The sequence below is a fragment of the Scyliorhinus canicula genome, chromosome 4 (assembly GCF_902713615.1).
Source record: "Scyliorhinus canicula chromosome 4, sScyCan1.1, whole genome shotgun sequence".
Classification (NCBI taxonomy): Eukaryota; Metazoa; Chordata; class Chondrichthyes; order Carcharhiniformes; family Scyliorhinidae; genus Scyliorhinus; species Scyliorhinus canicula.
Genome location: NC_052149.1, coordinates 118,591,966 through 118,605,903, shown reverse-complemented (window position 1 = coordinate 118,605,903; position 13,938 = coordinate 118,591,966). Strand labels below are relative to the sequence as shown.

Here is a 13,938-nt window from a genome sequence, read left to right as displayed (position 1 = left end):
ACCGGGAGTGTGTGCTCAGGTGGGCCAAGAAGGAGCGGAGTAGCAAGTGGGAGAATGCAGTGGTGTGGATCTACCAGGACTGGAGTGCGGAGGTGGCTAAGCGGAGGGCCGGGTACAACCGGACGAAGGCAAAGGAGTCAGGTTTGGCATGTTGCAGCCGGCGCGTTTGTGGGTCACCTACAAGGACCGACACTTTTATTTCAAGTCCCCGGAGGAGGCGTGGGCCTTTGTGCAGGACGAGAAGTTGGACTCAAACTGAGGGTTGGGTGCGGGGGTCTGTATGTAACTGTGTTATTTTATGAGGGGTGGGCTTTCTGTTTAATGCTGGATCTGTGTTGTTTTCAGGGCGGGCGGGGCACTGTCTTTTTGCGTGGGTTCGGTGGATGGGCTCGAGGTGGGGGGTAGATTTGCAGTGTGGGGAGCTGATGGTGGGGAGAGGGCTGGGGCCCCGCGAGGGGCTTCGGCCGACAATGGGAGCTGCCTTCGAGGAGGCGGGGTCGGGCAGGTGGAAAGCGTGGGCTTTTTACCGCACTGAGGGTTGATGGGGGCGGGGTTGGAGCTGAGAAGCGCAGGCGTTTTTTCCCCCGCGTGAGAGCGGGAGGGGGAGGAGGAGAGCCTGCTGGTGTGTACTGGGGAGGGGGGGGGGGGGTAGCCCCACGCTGGGAGGGGTCGGAGGAGTGGCGGGAGTCAGCAGGAGTCAGCTGGCTTACGGGAGTACTATGGAGGGAGTAACGCGGCTAGGAGGGGTCCTAGCTTTGGGGGGGGGGGGGGGGGGGGGGTGTGTACCGGGTTGCTGCTGGAATGGCCAGGAAGGAGCTGGAGTATGCAGGGGAGGTTGGGACGGGGGTTTGCCGCCGTGGGGAACGGGCCGAGCAGGGGGCGCTGGCCTGGGGCGGGCAGGGGAAGGGTTATGGCTAGTCGGCGGGGGAGGGGGGGGGGCAGGGAGCCCCCTGATCCGGCTGGTAACTTGGAATGTGTGGGGACTGAATGGGCCGGTGAAACAGGCCCATGTGTTTACACACCTGAAGGGGCTGAAGGCCATGCTTCAGGAGACGCACCTAAAGGTGGCGGATCAGGTTAGACTGAGGAAGGGATGGATAGGCCAAGTGTTTCATTCAGGGCTGGATGCAGAAAATCGGGGGGGGGGGGGGGTTGGCAATCCTGGTGGGAAAGAGGGAGTCGTTTGAGGCGTCAAATGTGGTGGCAGACAGCGGCGGGAGGTATGTGATGGCGAGCGACAAGCTGCAGGGGGAGCGGGTGGTGCTGGTGAACGTATACGCCCCGAATTGGGACAATGCGGGTTTTATGCGGCGCATGTTGGGCCGCATTCCAGATCTGGAGACGGGGGACCTGATAATGGGGGTGGACTTCAATACAGTGCTGGATCCCTCATTGGATCGATCCAGGTCCAGGATGGGTAGGAGGCCAGCGGCGGCTAAGGTGTTGAGGGGGTTTATGGACCAGATGGGAGGGGTGGATCCTTGGAGGTTTGCGAGGCCGTGGGCCAGCGAGTTTTCGTTCTTCTCCCATGTGCATAAGGCCTATTCCCAGATCGATTTTTTTATTATGAGCAGGGGGCTGGTTTCGAGGGTGGAGGATGCCGAATATTCGGCGATAGTCATTTCGGATCATGCCCCGCACTGGGTGGACCTCGAGCTGATGGAGGAGAGAGACCAGCGCCCGCTCTGGCGCTTGGAGGTGGGGCTGCTGGCAGATGAGGAGATGGGCGGGCGTGTTTGAGGATGTATCAAGAGGTACATGGAGGCCAATGATAATGGGGAGGTTCGAGTGGGGACGGTCTGGGAGGCATTGAAGGCGGTGATTAGAGGGGAGTTGATCTCCATTCGAGCCCATAGGGAGAGGAGGGAGCAGAGAGAGAGGGAGAGGTTGGTGGGGGAGTTGGTGAGGGTGGATAGGAGATACGCGGAGGCTCTGGAGGAGGGATTGCTGGAGGAGCGGCGTAGTCTTCAGGCCAAGTTCGACTTACCGACCACCAGAAAGGCGGAAGCTCAGTGGAGGAAGGCACAAGGAGCAGTTTATGAATATTGGGAGAAGGCGAGTAGGATGCTGGCGCATCAGCTCCGTAGGCAGGATGCGGCCAGGGAGATTGGTGAAGTTAAGGATAGGGGAGGGAATGTGGTGCGAAGGGGGGCAGACATAAATGGGGTCTTCAGGGACTTTTGCGGGGAATTGTATCGGTCTGTACCCCCAGCGGGGGGGGGGGGGGGGGGGGGGGGGGGGGGGGGAGAGATGGGGTGCTTCTTGGACCGGCTGAGGTTCCCTAAGGTGGAGGAGGGGCAGATGGAGGGACTGGGGGCGCGATTGAGCTGGAGGAGCTGGTCAAAGGGATAGGGAGCATGCAGTCGGGGAAGGCGCCGGGGCCGGATGGGTTCCCGGTCGAATTCTATAAAATGTATGCAGACCTGCTGGGCCCCCTGTTGGTTAGGACCTTTAATGACGCAAGGGAGGAGGAGGAGGGGGGGGGGGCTTTGCCTTCCACTATGTCCCGGGCGCTGATTTTCTTGATCCTTAAGCGGGACAAGGACCCCCTGCAGTGTGGATCATACAGGCCGATCTCGCTGTTAAATGTAGACGCCAAGCTGTTGCCGAAGATCTTGGCCACAAGGATAGAGGACTGTGTGCCGTGGGTCATCCACGAGGACCAGACGGGGTTCGTGAAGGGAAGGCAGCTGAACACCAACATACGGAGGCTCTTGAATGTTATTATGATGCCGGCGGTAGCGGGGGAAGCGGAGATAGTGGTGGCGCTAGACACGGAGAAGGCCTTTGGTAGGGTTGAATGGGGGTACTTGTGGGAGGTGCTGGAAAGGTTTGGGTTTGGGGAGGGGTTTGTCAGATGGGTGAGGTTGTTATATGAGGCCCCGACGGCGAGCGTGGCCACGAATAGGAGGAGGTCGGAGTACTTTCGGTTATACCGATGGACGAGACAGGGATGTCCCTTGTCCCTCTTGCTCTTTGCGTTGGCGATCGAACCCCTGGCCATGGCGTTGAGGGAGTCGAGGAACGGGAGGGGACTGGTGTGGGGTGGGGAGAAGCACCGAGTGTCGCTTTATGCGGATGACTTATTGCTATATGTGGCGGACCCAGTGGGGGGAATGCCGGAGGTGATGAAGATTCTCAGGAAATTTGGGGACTCCTCAGGGTATAAGCTCAACCTGGGTAAGAGCGAGCTGTTCGTCGTGCACCCGGGGGACCAGGAGGAGGGGATTGGTAAGCTCCCACTAAAAAGGGCGGAGAGGAGCTTTAGGTACCTGGGAGTCCAGGTGGCCAGGAGCTGGGGGGCCCTACACAAACTTAACCTTACAAGGCTGGTGGAGCAAATAGAGGAGGAGTTTAAAAGATGGGACATGTTGCCGCTGTTGCTGGCAGGCAGGGTGCAGTCAGTCAAGATGACGGTGCTCCCGAGGTTTTTGTTCCTGTTCCAGTGCCTCCCCATCCTTATGCCGAAGGCCTTTTTTAGGAGGGTCAACAGGAGTATTACGGGATTTGTATGGGCGCACGGGACCCCGAGGGTGAGAAGGGTGTTTTTGGAGCTGGCGCTGCCCAACCTCTGTGGGTACTATTGGGCTGCATACGCAGCGATGGTGCGTAAGTGGGTAATGGACGGGGAAGGGGCAGCATGGAAGAGGATGGAGATGGCGTCCTGTGTGGACACGAGCCTGGAGGCACTTGTAACGGCGCCGTTGCCGCTCCCTCCAACGAGGTATACCACGAGCCCGGCGGTGGCAGCTACCCTCGAAATTTGGGGGCAATGGAGACAGCACAGGGGGGAGGTGGGGGTCTCGATAGGGTCCCCGATACGGGGGAACCACCGGTTTGTTCCAGGGAGAATCGATGGCGGGTTCCTAAGTTGGCACAGGGCAGGTGTTAGGAGGTTGAGGGACCTGTTGCAGATGGGAAGTTTTCGAGCCTAGGTGAGTTGGAGGAGAATTTTGGGCTCCCCCGGGGAACATTTTTAGGTATATGCAGGTAAGGGCGTTTGCCAGGCAGCAGGTGGTGGGGTTCCCTCTGTTGCCCCCACGTGGGGTCCAGGACAGGGTGCTTTCAGGGGTGTGGGTTGGAGGGGGGAGGATTTTGGACATATACCAAGTGATGCAGGAGGTAGACGAGGCCTCGGTGGAGGAGCTGAAGGGATGCTCTGGAAAGAGTGAACTCCTCCTCTTCATGTGCGAGGCTTAGTCTCATACAGTTCAAGATGCTACATAGGGCTCATATGTCCGGGACGAGGATGAGTAGGTTCTTTGGGGGCGAAGACAGGTGTACTAGGTGCTCGGGGAGTCCAGCAAACCATGCCCATATGTTCTGGGCATGCCCAGCGCTGGAGGAATTTTGGAAGGGGGTAGCAAGCATGGTGTCGAGGGTGGTAGGATCCAGGGTCAAGCCAGGCTGGGGACTCGCAATATTTGGGGTTTCAGCAGAGCCGGGAGTGCAGGAGGCGAAAGAGTCCGGTGTTCTGGCCTTTGCGTCCCTGGTAGCCCGGCGGAGGATTCTTCTTCAGTGGAAGGATGCGAGGCCCCCAAGCGTGGAGGCCTGGATCAACGATATGGCAGGGTTCACAATATTGGAGAGGGTGAAATTTGCCCTGAGGGGATCAGTACAGGGGTTTTTTAGGCGGTGGCAGCCTTTCCTAAATTTCCTGGCAGAACGGTAGGGAAAAAAGGCCAGCAGCAGCAGCAGCAGCCCGGGGGGGGGGGGGGGGGGGGGGGGGGGGGGGGGGGGGGGGGGGGGGGGGGTTGTTTCGGTGGGTTGGGTTGTAGGGGCGTGTACATGTGTTCTTTGGTTATGACGGGTGTTAATCTTTTTCTTCTTTTTGTATGTAACGGGGGGGGGGGGGGGGGGGGGGGGGGGGTTTGTTCTTTCTTCTTTTTCTTAGTTGTTAATATTTTTTTGTTTGTTAATATTTTCTGTTATTGATATTCTGTGAAAATCTGAATAAAAATTATTTTAAAAAAACCAAAAACCTTCTCTAACGAAAAAAGCTACAGGTCCTTCAGCCTTTCCTCGTAAGATCTCCCCTCCATACCAGGCAACTTCCGTGTAAATCTCCTCTGTACCCTTTCCAATGCTTCCACATCCTTCCTTTAGTGCGGCGATCAGAACTGCACGCAATACTCCAAAGCGGGCGCACCAGAGTTTTGTACAACTGCAACATGACCTCATGGCTCCGAAACTCAATTCCTCTACCAATAAAAGCTAACACACTGTACGCCTTCTTAACAACCCTCTCAACCTGGGTGGCAACTTTCAAGGATCTATGGACGTGGATACCGAAGTCTCTCTGCTCGTCCACACTACCAAGAATCTTACCATTAGCCCAGTACTCTGTCTTCCTGTTATTCCTTCCAAAATGAATCACCTCACACTTTTCTGCATTAAACTCCATTTGCCATCTGTCAGCCCAGCTCTGCAGCTTATCTATGTCCCTCTGTAACTTGTAACATCCTCCTGCACTGTCCACAACTCCACCGACTTTAGTGTCATCTGCAAATTTACTCACCCATCCTTCTACGCCCTCCTCCAGGTCATTTATAAAAATGACAAACAGCAGCGGCCCCAAAGCAGATACTTGTGGTACACAACTAGTAACTGGACAACAGTCTGAACATTTTCCATCAACCACCACCCTTTGTCTTCTATCAGCTAGCCAATTTCTGATCCAAACTGCTAAATCACCCTGAATCCCATGCCTCTGTATTTTCTGCAATAGCCTACCATGGGGAACCTTATCAAACGCTTTACTGAAATCCATATACACCACATCAACTGCTTTACCCTCATCCATCTGTTTGGTCACCTTCTCAAAGAACTCAGTAAGGTTTGTGAGGCACGACCTACCCTTCACAAAACCGTGTTGACTATCTCTAATCAAATTATTCCTTTTTAGATGATTATACATCCTATCTCTTATAAACCTTACCAAGACTTTGCCCACAACAGAAGTAAGGCTCACTGGTCTATAGTTACCGGGGTTATCTCTACTCCCCTTCTTGAACAAGGGGACAACATTTGCTATCCTCCAGTCTTCTGGCACTATTCCTGTAGACAAAGATGACTTAAAGATCAAAGCCAAAGGCTCAGCAATCTCCTCCCTAGCTTCCCAGAGAATCCTAGGATAAATCCCATCCGGCCCAGGGGACTTATCTATTTTCACACTTTCCAGAATCGCTAACACCTCCTCCTTATGAACCTCAAGCCCTTCTAGTCTGGTAGTCTGTATTTCAGTAGTCTCCTCGACATTCCTGTGTGAATATGGACGAAAAATACTCATTTAGCACCTCTCCTATCTCCTCGGACTCCACGCACAACTTCCCACTCCTGTCCTTGACTGGCCCTACTCTTACCCTAGTCATTCTTTTATTCCTGACATATCAATAGAAAGCTTTAGGGTTTTCCTTGATCCTACCTGCCAAAGACTCATGTCCCCTCCTGGCTCTTCTTAGCTCTCTCTTTAGAGCCTTCCTAGCTAACTTGTAACTCTCAAGCGCCCTAACTGAACCATCACGTCTCATCTTTACATAAGCCTCCTTCTTCCTCTTGACAAGTGTTTCAACTGCTTTAGTAAACCATGGTTCCCTCGCTCGACCACTTCCTCCCTGCCTAACAGCTGCAATGGGCTAAGCAAGTACAAATAATCAGACTCATCAAAGACGAAGCAAATTGATGCACCAATGTTGCTTCAAAGAAGCTTGTGATTGAAGACTCGTGCTTTGTGTTAATGGAAGATGTTGCAAACTGTAAACAATAGGAGAAACATCAAACTCAACAATCTGCTGTTTTTTTAAATCATTTGAATTCAAATAGAAATCTTCAATACATTTTTATGTCCCAAAATGGATTCAAATATTTGTCCCAGCTTCAAAACAAAATAGTAGCTTTGTAACCAGGTGAGTCAAAGCTAATCTGAACTTGGGTAACTGCAGGGGTCCTGATACAGCCATTACTGTGCAGAAATAATGTGACAAAATCTCATGGATTACAAAATGCTCCATATGCACCATTTCTAAATTTGCCATTTCTCATTTCCCCAAATGTCTTACATTTACAAAACTCCATTTGCCTTCTTAATCACCTGTTGCACCTGTAAACCAACTTTTTGAGACCCATGCACTAGCGCACCCAGATCTCTGCACAGCAGCACATTTTAATACTTCATCATCTAAATAATAATCCCTTTTGATGTTATTCCTACCAAAATGGATAACCTCACATTTGTCAACATTGTATTCCATCTGCCAGGCCCTAGCCCATTCACTTAACCTATCCAAATCCCTCTGCAGACTTCCGGTATCCTCTGCACTTTTTGCTTTACCACTGATCTTAGTGTCGTCTGCAAACTTGGACACATTGCACTTGGTCCCCAACACCAAATCATCCATGTCAATTGTGAACAATTGTGGGCCCAACACTGATCCCTGAGTGACACCACTAGCTACTGATTGCCAACCAGAGAAACACCTATTCATCCCCACTCTTTGCTTTCTATTAATTAACCAATCCTCTATCCATGCTACTACTTTAGCCTTAATGCCATGCATCTTGATCTTATGCAGCAGCCTTTTGTGTGGCACCTTGTCAAAAGCTTTCTGGAAATCCAGATACCACATCCATTGGCTCCCCGTTATCTATCGCACTGGTAATGTCCTCAAAAAATTCCTCCAATTAGTTAGGCATGACCTGCCCTTTATGAACCCATGCTGCGTCTGTCCAATGGGACAATTTCCATCCAGTTGCCCCGTTATTTCTTCCTTGATGATAGATTCCAGCATCTTCCCTACTACTGAAGTTAAACTAACTGGCCTATAACTACCCGCTTTCTGCCTACCTCCTTTTTTAAAAAGTGGTGTCACATTTGCTCATTTCCAAACTGCCGGGACCAGCTCAGAGTCTCGTGAATTTTGGTAAATTATCACTGGTGCATTTGCAATTTCCCTAGCCATCTCTTTTAGCAATCTGGGATGCATTCCATCAAGGCCAGGAGACTTGTCTACCTTTAGCCCCATTAGCTTGCCCATCACTACTTCCTTAGTGATAACAATCATCTCAAGGTCATCACCTGTCATAGCCTCATTTCTATCAGTCACTGGCATGTTATTTGTGTCTTCCACTGTGAAGACCGACCCAAAAAACCTGTTCAATTTCTCAGCCATTTCCTCATCTTCCATTATTAAATCCCCTTCTCATCCTCCAAAGGACCAATATTTACCTTAGTCACTCTTTTTTGTTTTATATATTTGTAGAAACTTTTACTGTCTGTTTTTATATTCTGAGCAATTTTACTCTCATAATCTATTTTACTCTTCTTTATAGCTTTTTTAGTGGCTTTCTGTTACCCCCTAAAGATTTCCTAGTCCTCTAGTCTCCCACTAATCTTTGCCACTTTGTATGATTTTTCCTTCAATTTGATACTCTCCCTTATTTTCTTAGATATCAACGGTTGATTTTCCCTCTTTCTACCGTCCTTCCTTTTTGTTGGTATAAATCTTAGCTGAGCACTTGAAAAATCGCTTGGAAGGTTCTCCACTGTCCCTCAACTGTTTCACCATAAAGTCTTTGCTCCCACTCTACCTTAACTAGCTCTTCTCTCATCCCATTGTAATCTCCTTTGTTTAAGCACAAAACACTAGTGTTTGATTTTATCTTCTCACCCTCCATCTGTATTTTAAATTCCACCATATTGTGATCGCTCCTTCCGAGAGGATCCCTAACTATGAGATCATTAATCAATTCTGTCTCGTTACACAGGACCAGATCCAGGACCGCTTGTTCCCTTGTAGGTTCCATTATATACTGTTCTAGGAAACTATTGCGGATACATTCTATTAACTCCTCCTCACGGGCTGCCTTGACCAACCTGGTTAAACCAATCGACATGTAGATTAAAATCCCCCATGATAACTGCTATACCATTTCTACATGCATCAGTTATTTCTTTGTTTATTGCCTGCCCCACGATAATGTTACTATTTGGTGGCCTCTAGACTACTCCTATCAGTGACTTTTTTGCCTTACTATTCCTGATTTCCACCCAAATGGATTTAACCTTGTCCTCCATTGCACCGATGTCATCACTTACTATTGCCTGGATGTCATCCTTAAATAACAGAGCTACACCACCTCCCTTACCATCCCACTCTGTCCTTCCGAATAAGGTGCTGGCTGATTGGTTGGATGAGTGTCAAATAGTATTCAAATTACCCTGGAAAGGCAAAATATCTCAAACATTCGAACAACAGGTGTGAAGCCATTTAATTCTGCTGCTTTGCAAGGGGTATTCTCCACCAACAGGATACTCCTGTCAGTCTACCGACCATACAGTCATGTATGTTTTTCATGATTGGTGCAACACCAGGTACGCAGGAAGTACAGCCAAGCGACTGGCTACTCAAATCAAACAGCATGTTCTTTTGTTTGCAAGTGGGAGAGTGGAAATGGTACTTAACAGGCCTCGTTTACAAAACCCAAAACAAAATGTTCACTGTTGGAAGTGATTCTGTGATTGGGTAGTACTTCTTGAACAGCACGGTAGCACAGTGGATAACATTGTGGCTTCACAGAGCCAGAGTCCCAAGTTCGATTCCCTGCGGGGTCACTGTCTGTGCGGAGTCTGCACTTTCTCCCCGTGTCTGCACGGGTTTCCTCCGGGTGCTCCGGTTTCCTCCCACAGTCCAAAGATGTGCAGGTTAGGTGGATTGGCCATGCTCAATTGCCCTTCGTGTCCAAAAAGGTTAGGTGGGATTATTGGGTTATGGGGATAGAGTGGAAGTGAGGGCTTAAGTGGTTCTGTGCAGACTTGATGGGCCGAATGGCCTCCTTCTGCACTGTATGTTCTATGAACACTCCTCAGAGTATGAGCAGTGACATGAACAAACAATTCAAGACAATTTATGCTTCCTAGAAGTGACATATCTTCATACACAGGAACATATTCTCTGCAGACATGCGCCTTTTTGACTAACCAAGGAGTCTAGGAAGCATCAACTCCACGTTGCTTCCTTCATGGCAACACCCTGTCTAATCAGAGTCAATTTTCCAACCAATCATTACCCCATTCTTATGTAGTATAAATTGTTACAATCATTTGAAATTTTGCATTCTTGCATTTGTCCCTTGGATTGCATGATGAAAAGCTTCAACAACAAGTCAGCAATAATTAACTTCTCAAAACGCTCATGAAATGATGGAAAGACTATGAGCTGTGCTTTTGCTCAAACTACTCCTTATTTTTTGTTAAAGACCAGAAAATAACACTCAGATTTCTTTAATGTAAAAGAGATAACTTATGTGCTGCCACAGAAACACTTGCATAGGTTCTCCTGATAGGCTGCACCACTGATGTCAATTAGTGGCAACATCCTGGAGCAACTCCATTGCAAGTTGAGGTGAGCATAAGTTCAAATTGACTGCCAGCCATCTGACACCAAGCAACCACCTGAGGAATGTTCACTCCCTGTTTGCAACATGGTTTCTAGGCTTAAGACACTCCAGAGATTTTCTAAAGCAAGTTTAAAGTATGACACCTCCCTATCTGCTTGGTTCTTAATGTAGATGTTTGGGGATTGTCCGTGTAATTGACGTCACTGTCTTGGACCAAGGAGGCAGTTTAAGGCAGAGAAAGGCTCTTTTAAGGGAAAAAGGACCTCAAATTGTATATTCTTTTCAGAAAATATCTAGAGGTATACTCATTACTACCCTTTAAATATTTAAAACTGGACAAATACCTTGAAATGGTTGAATCTATTTTAAACAAAAATGTTAAATTAATTTATGGGATATGGGCATTGCTGGTTAGGCCTGCATTTATTGCCCATTCCTAGTTGCCCTAGTTGGTGGTGAGCTGCCTTCTTGAACAGCTGCAGTCCATATGGTATAGGTACACCTCCTGTGCTATTCGGGAGGGAGTTCTAGAATTTTGTCCCAGCGGCAATGAAGGAACGGCAATGTATTTCCAAGTCAGGGTGTTGAGTTATTTGGAGGGAACTTCCAGGTGGTGGAGTTCCCAGGTATCTGCTGCTCTTCTTCTAGATGGTAGTGGTTGTGGGTTTGGAAGGTACTGTCTATAGAACCTTGGCGAGTTACTGCAGTGCTCTTGGTGATGGTATACACGGCTGCATTTTCATTGATGGGCGATTTGAATATTTGTGGAAGTGGTAGCAATCAAGCGGGCTGCTTTGTCCTGCATGGTGTTGAGCTTCTTAAATGTTGTTGGAGCTTCACTCATCTTGTGGATGGTTGACAGGCTTTGGGAATGGGGGGGGGGGGGGGGGGGGGGGGAAATCAGGAGGTGAGTTACTTGGCGTAGACCTCCTAGCCTTTCACTTGCTCTGGTAGCCACAGTATTAATATGGCTCGCCCAGATCAGTTTCTGATCAATGGGAACCCTCAGGATTCAGTGATGGTAATTCCATTGAATGTCAAGGAGCAATGGTTAGATCTTCTCTTGTAGGATACAGCCATTGCCTGGTACTTGTGTGGTGCAATTGTATCTTGACACTTGTCAGCCCAAGCCTGGATATTGTCTAAGTCTTGCTGCATTTGGACATGGACTGCACGAACGGTGCTGAACATTGTGCAGTCATCTGCGAACATCCCCACTTCTGACCTTAGGATGGAAGGGAGGTCTTTGATGAAGCAGCTGAAGATGGTTGGGCTTAGGACACAACTCCTGCAGTGATGTCCTGGAAGTGAGATGATTGACCGCCAACCATCTTCCTGTGTGCCAGGTATGACTCCAACCAGCTGAGGATTTTCTCCCCGATTCCCACTGACTCCTTGTTAGGGCTCCTTGATGCATACAAATGCTGTCTTGATGTCAAGGGCAGTCACTCTCACCTCACCTCTAGCATTCAGCTCTTGTGTCCATGTTTGAACAAAGGCTGGTATGAGGTCAGGAGCTGAGTGACTCTGGTAGAACCCAAACTGAGAGTTCATGAGCAGATTATTGCTGAGTAAGTGCCGCTTGATAGCACTGTTGATGAAAAATGAAAATTGCTTATTGTCACGAGTAGGCTTCAATTAAGTTACTGTGAAAAGCCCCTAGTCGCCACATTCCGGCGCCTGTCCGGGGAGGCTGGTACGGGAATCGAACCGTGCTGCTGGCCTGCTTGGTCTGCTTTAAAAGCCAGCGATTTAGCTGAGTGAGCTAAACCAGCCACTGGCTGGCTCCTTCGAATGACTCCTTCGATCACTCTGCTGATGAAGGAGAGTATATTGGTAGGGCGGTAATTGGCTCGGTTCGATTTATCCTGTTTCTTGTGTACAGGTCACACCTGGGCAATTTCCCACATTGCCGGATAGATGCCAGTGTTTTAGTTGTACTGGAACAGCTTGGCTAGGGATGCGGCAAGTTCTGGAGCACAAGTCTTCAGTACTATTGCCGGAATATTGTCAGGACCCATAGTCTTTGCAGTATCCAGTGCCTTCAGCCATTTCTTAATACCACATGGAGTGAATCTCATTGGCTGAAGACTGACATCTGTGATGTTGGGGACCTCTGGAGGAGACCAAGGTGGATTACCCACTTGGCACCTCTAGCTGGAGTGTTGCAAATGCCTCAGCCTTGTCTTTTGCACATATGTGCAGGGCTCCTCCATCATTAAGCATGGGGATATTTGTGGAGCCTTCTCTGTTAATTGTCCACCACAGCTGCTGTGGCAGCACTGCAGAGCTTAGATCTGATGTGTTTGTTGTGGAATCACCTGGCACTGCCTATTACTTGCTGCTCATGCTGTTTGGCACACAAGTAGTCCTGTGTTGTAGCTTCACCAGGTTGCCACCTCATTTTTCAGTCTGCCTGTGTTACTCCTGGCATGCTCTCCTGCACTCTTTATTGAACCAGGGTTGATCCCTTGGCTTGGTGGCAATGGTAGAGTGCTGGATACGACAGGCCTTGAGATTGCAGATTATGGTTGAGTACTCTGCTGCTACTGATGGCCCACAGCGCCTCATGGATGCCCAGTCTTGAGTTGCTAAATCTGTTCGAAGTGTATCCCATTTAGTACGGTGGTAGTGCCAAACAACACGATGAAGAGTATCCTCAATGTGAAGACAGGACTTTGTCTCCACAAGGACTGACTGTGCTGTGGTCACTCCTACCAATACTGTCATGGACAGATGCATCTGCAGCAGGCAAGTTGGTGAGGATGAGATCAAGTACGTTTTTCCCTCTTCTTGGTTCTCTCACAACCTTCTGCAGTCCCAGTCTAGAAGCCATTTCCTTTAGCACCTGGCCAGCTCGGTCTGTGGTGGTACTACCGAGCCACTCTTGGTGATGATCATTGAGGTCTTCTACCCAGAGCATATTCTGTGCCCTTGCCATCCTCAGTGCTTCCTCCAAATAGTGTTCAATATGGAAGTGTACTGATGGTGGCCGGCACGTGGTAATCAGCAGGAGGCTTCCTTGCCTATGTTTAACCTGAAGCCATGAGACATCATGGGGTCCAGAGTTGATGTTGAGGACTCCCAGTGCAACTCCCTCCCGACTGTGTACCACTGTGCCACCATCTCTGCTGGGTGCTGGGTCTGTCCTGCCGGTGAGACAGGACATGCCCAGGAATGGTGATAGTGGTGCATGGACATTATCTGTATGGTATGATTCCGTGAGTATGACTATGTCAGGTTGTTGCCTGACTAGTCTGTGAGACAGCTCTCCCAACTTTGATACAAGGTCCCAGATGTAAGTCAGAGTAGTTTGAAGGGTCGACAGAGCTGTGTTTGCTATTGCTGTTTCCAGTGCCTGGGTCAATGCCAGGTGGTCTGCCCAGTTTCATTCCTAGTTTGTGTTTTCGTAGCAATTGAATTCAATGAGTGGCTTGCTCAGAAATTTCAGAGGACATTTAAGAGTTAATCACATTGCTGTGGGTCTGGAGACGAGGGAAGGGTGGAAGATTTCCTTCCCGAAAGGACATTTGTGAACCAGAT

General features: G+C 49.5%; 1 protein-coding gene across 1 annotated transcript in view; it reads right to left on the bottom strand.

The window, feature by feature from the left end:
- Positions 1-13,938, bottom strand: part of atf6 (activating transcription factor 6) — a 440,428-nt gene that overhangs the window by 87,771 nt on the left and 338,719 nt on the right. The gene's annotated exons all lie outside the window — the stretch shown is intronic.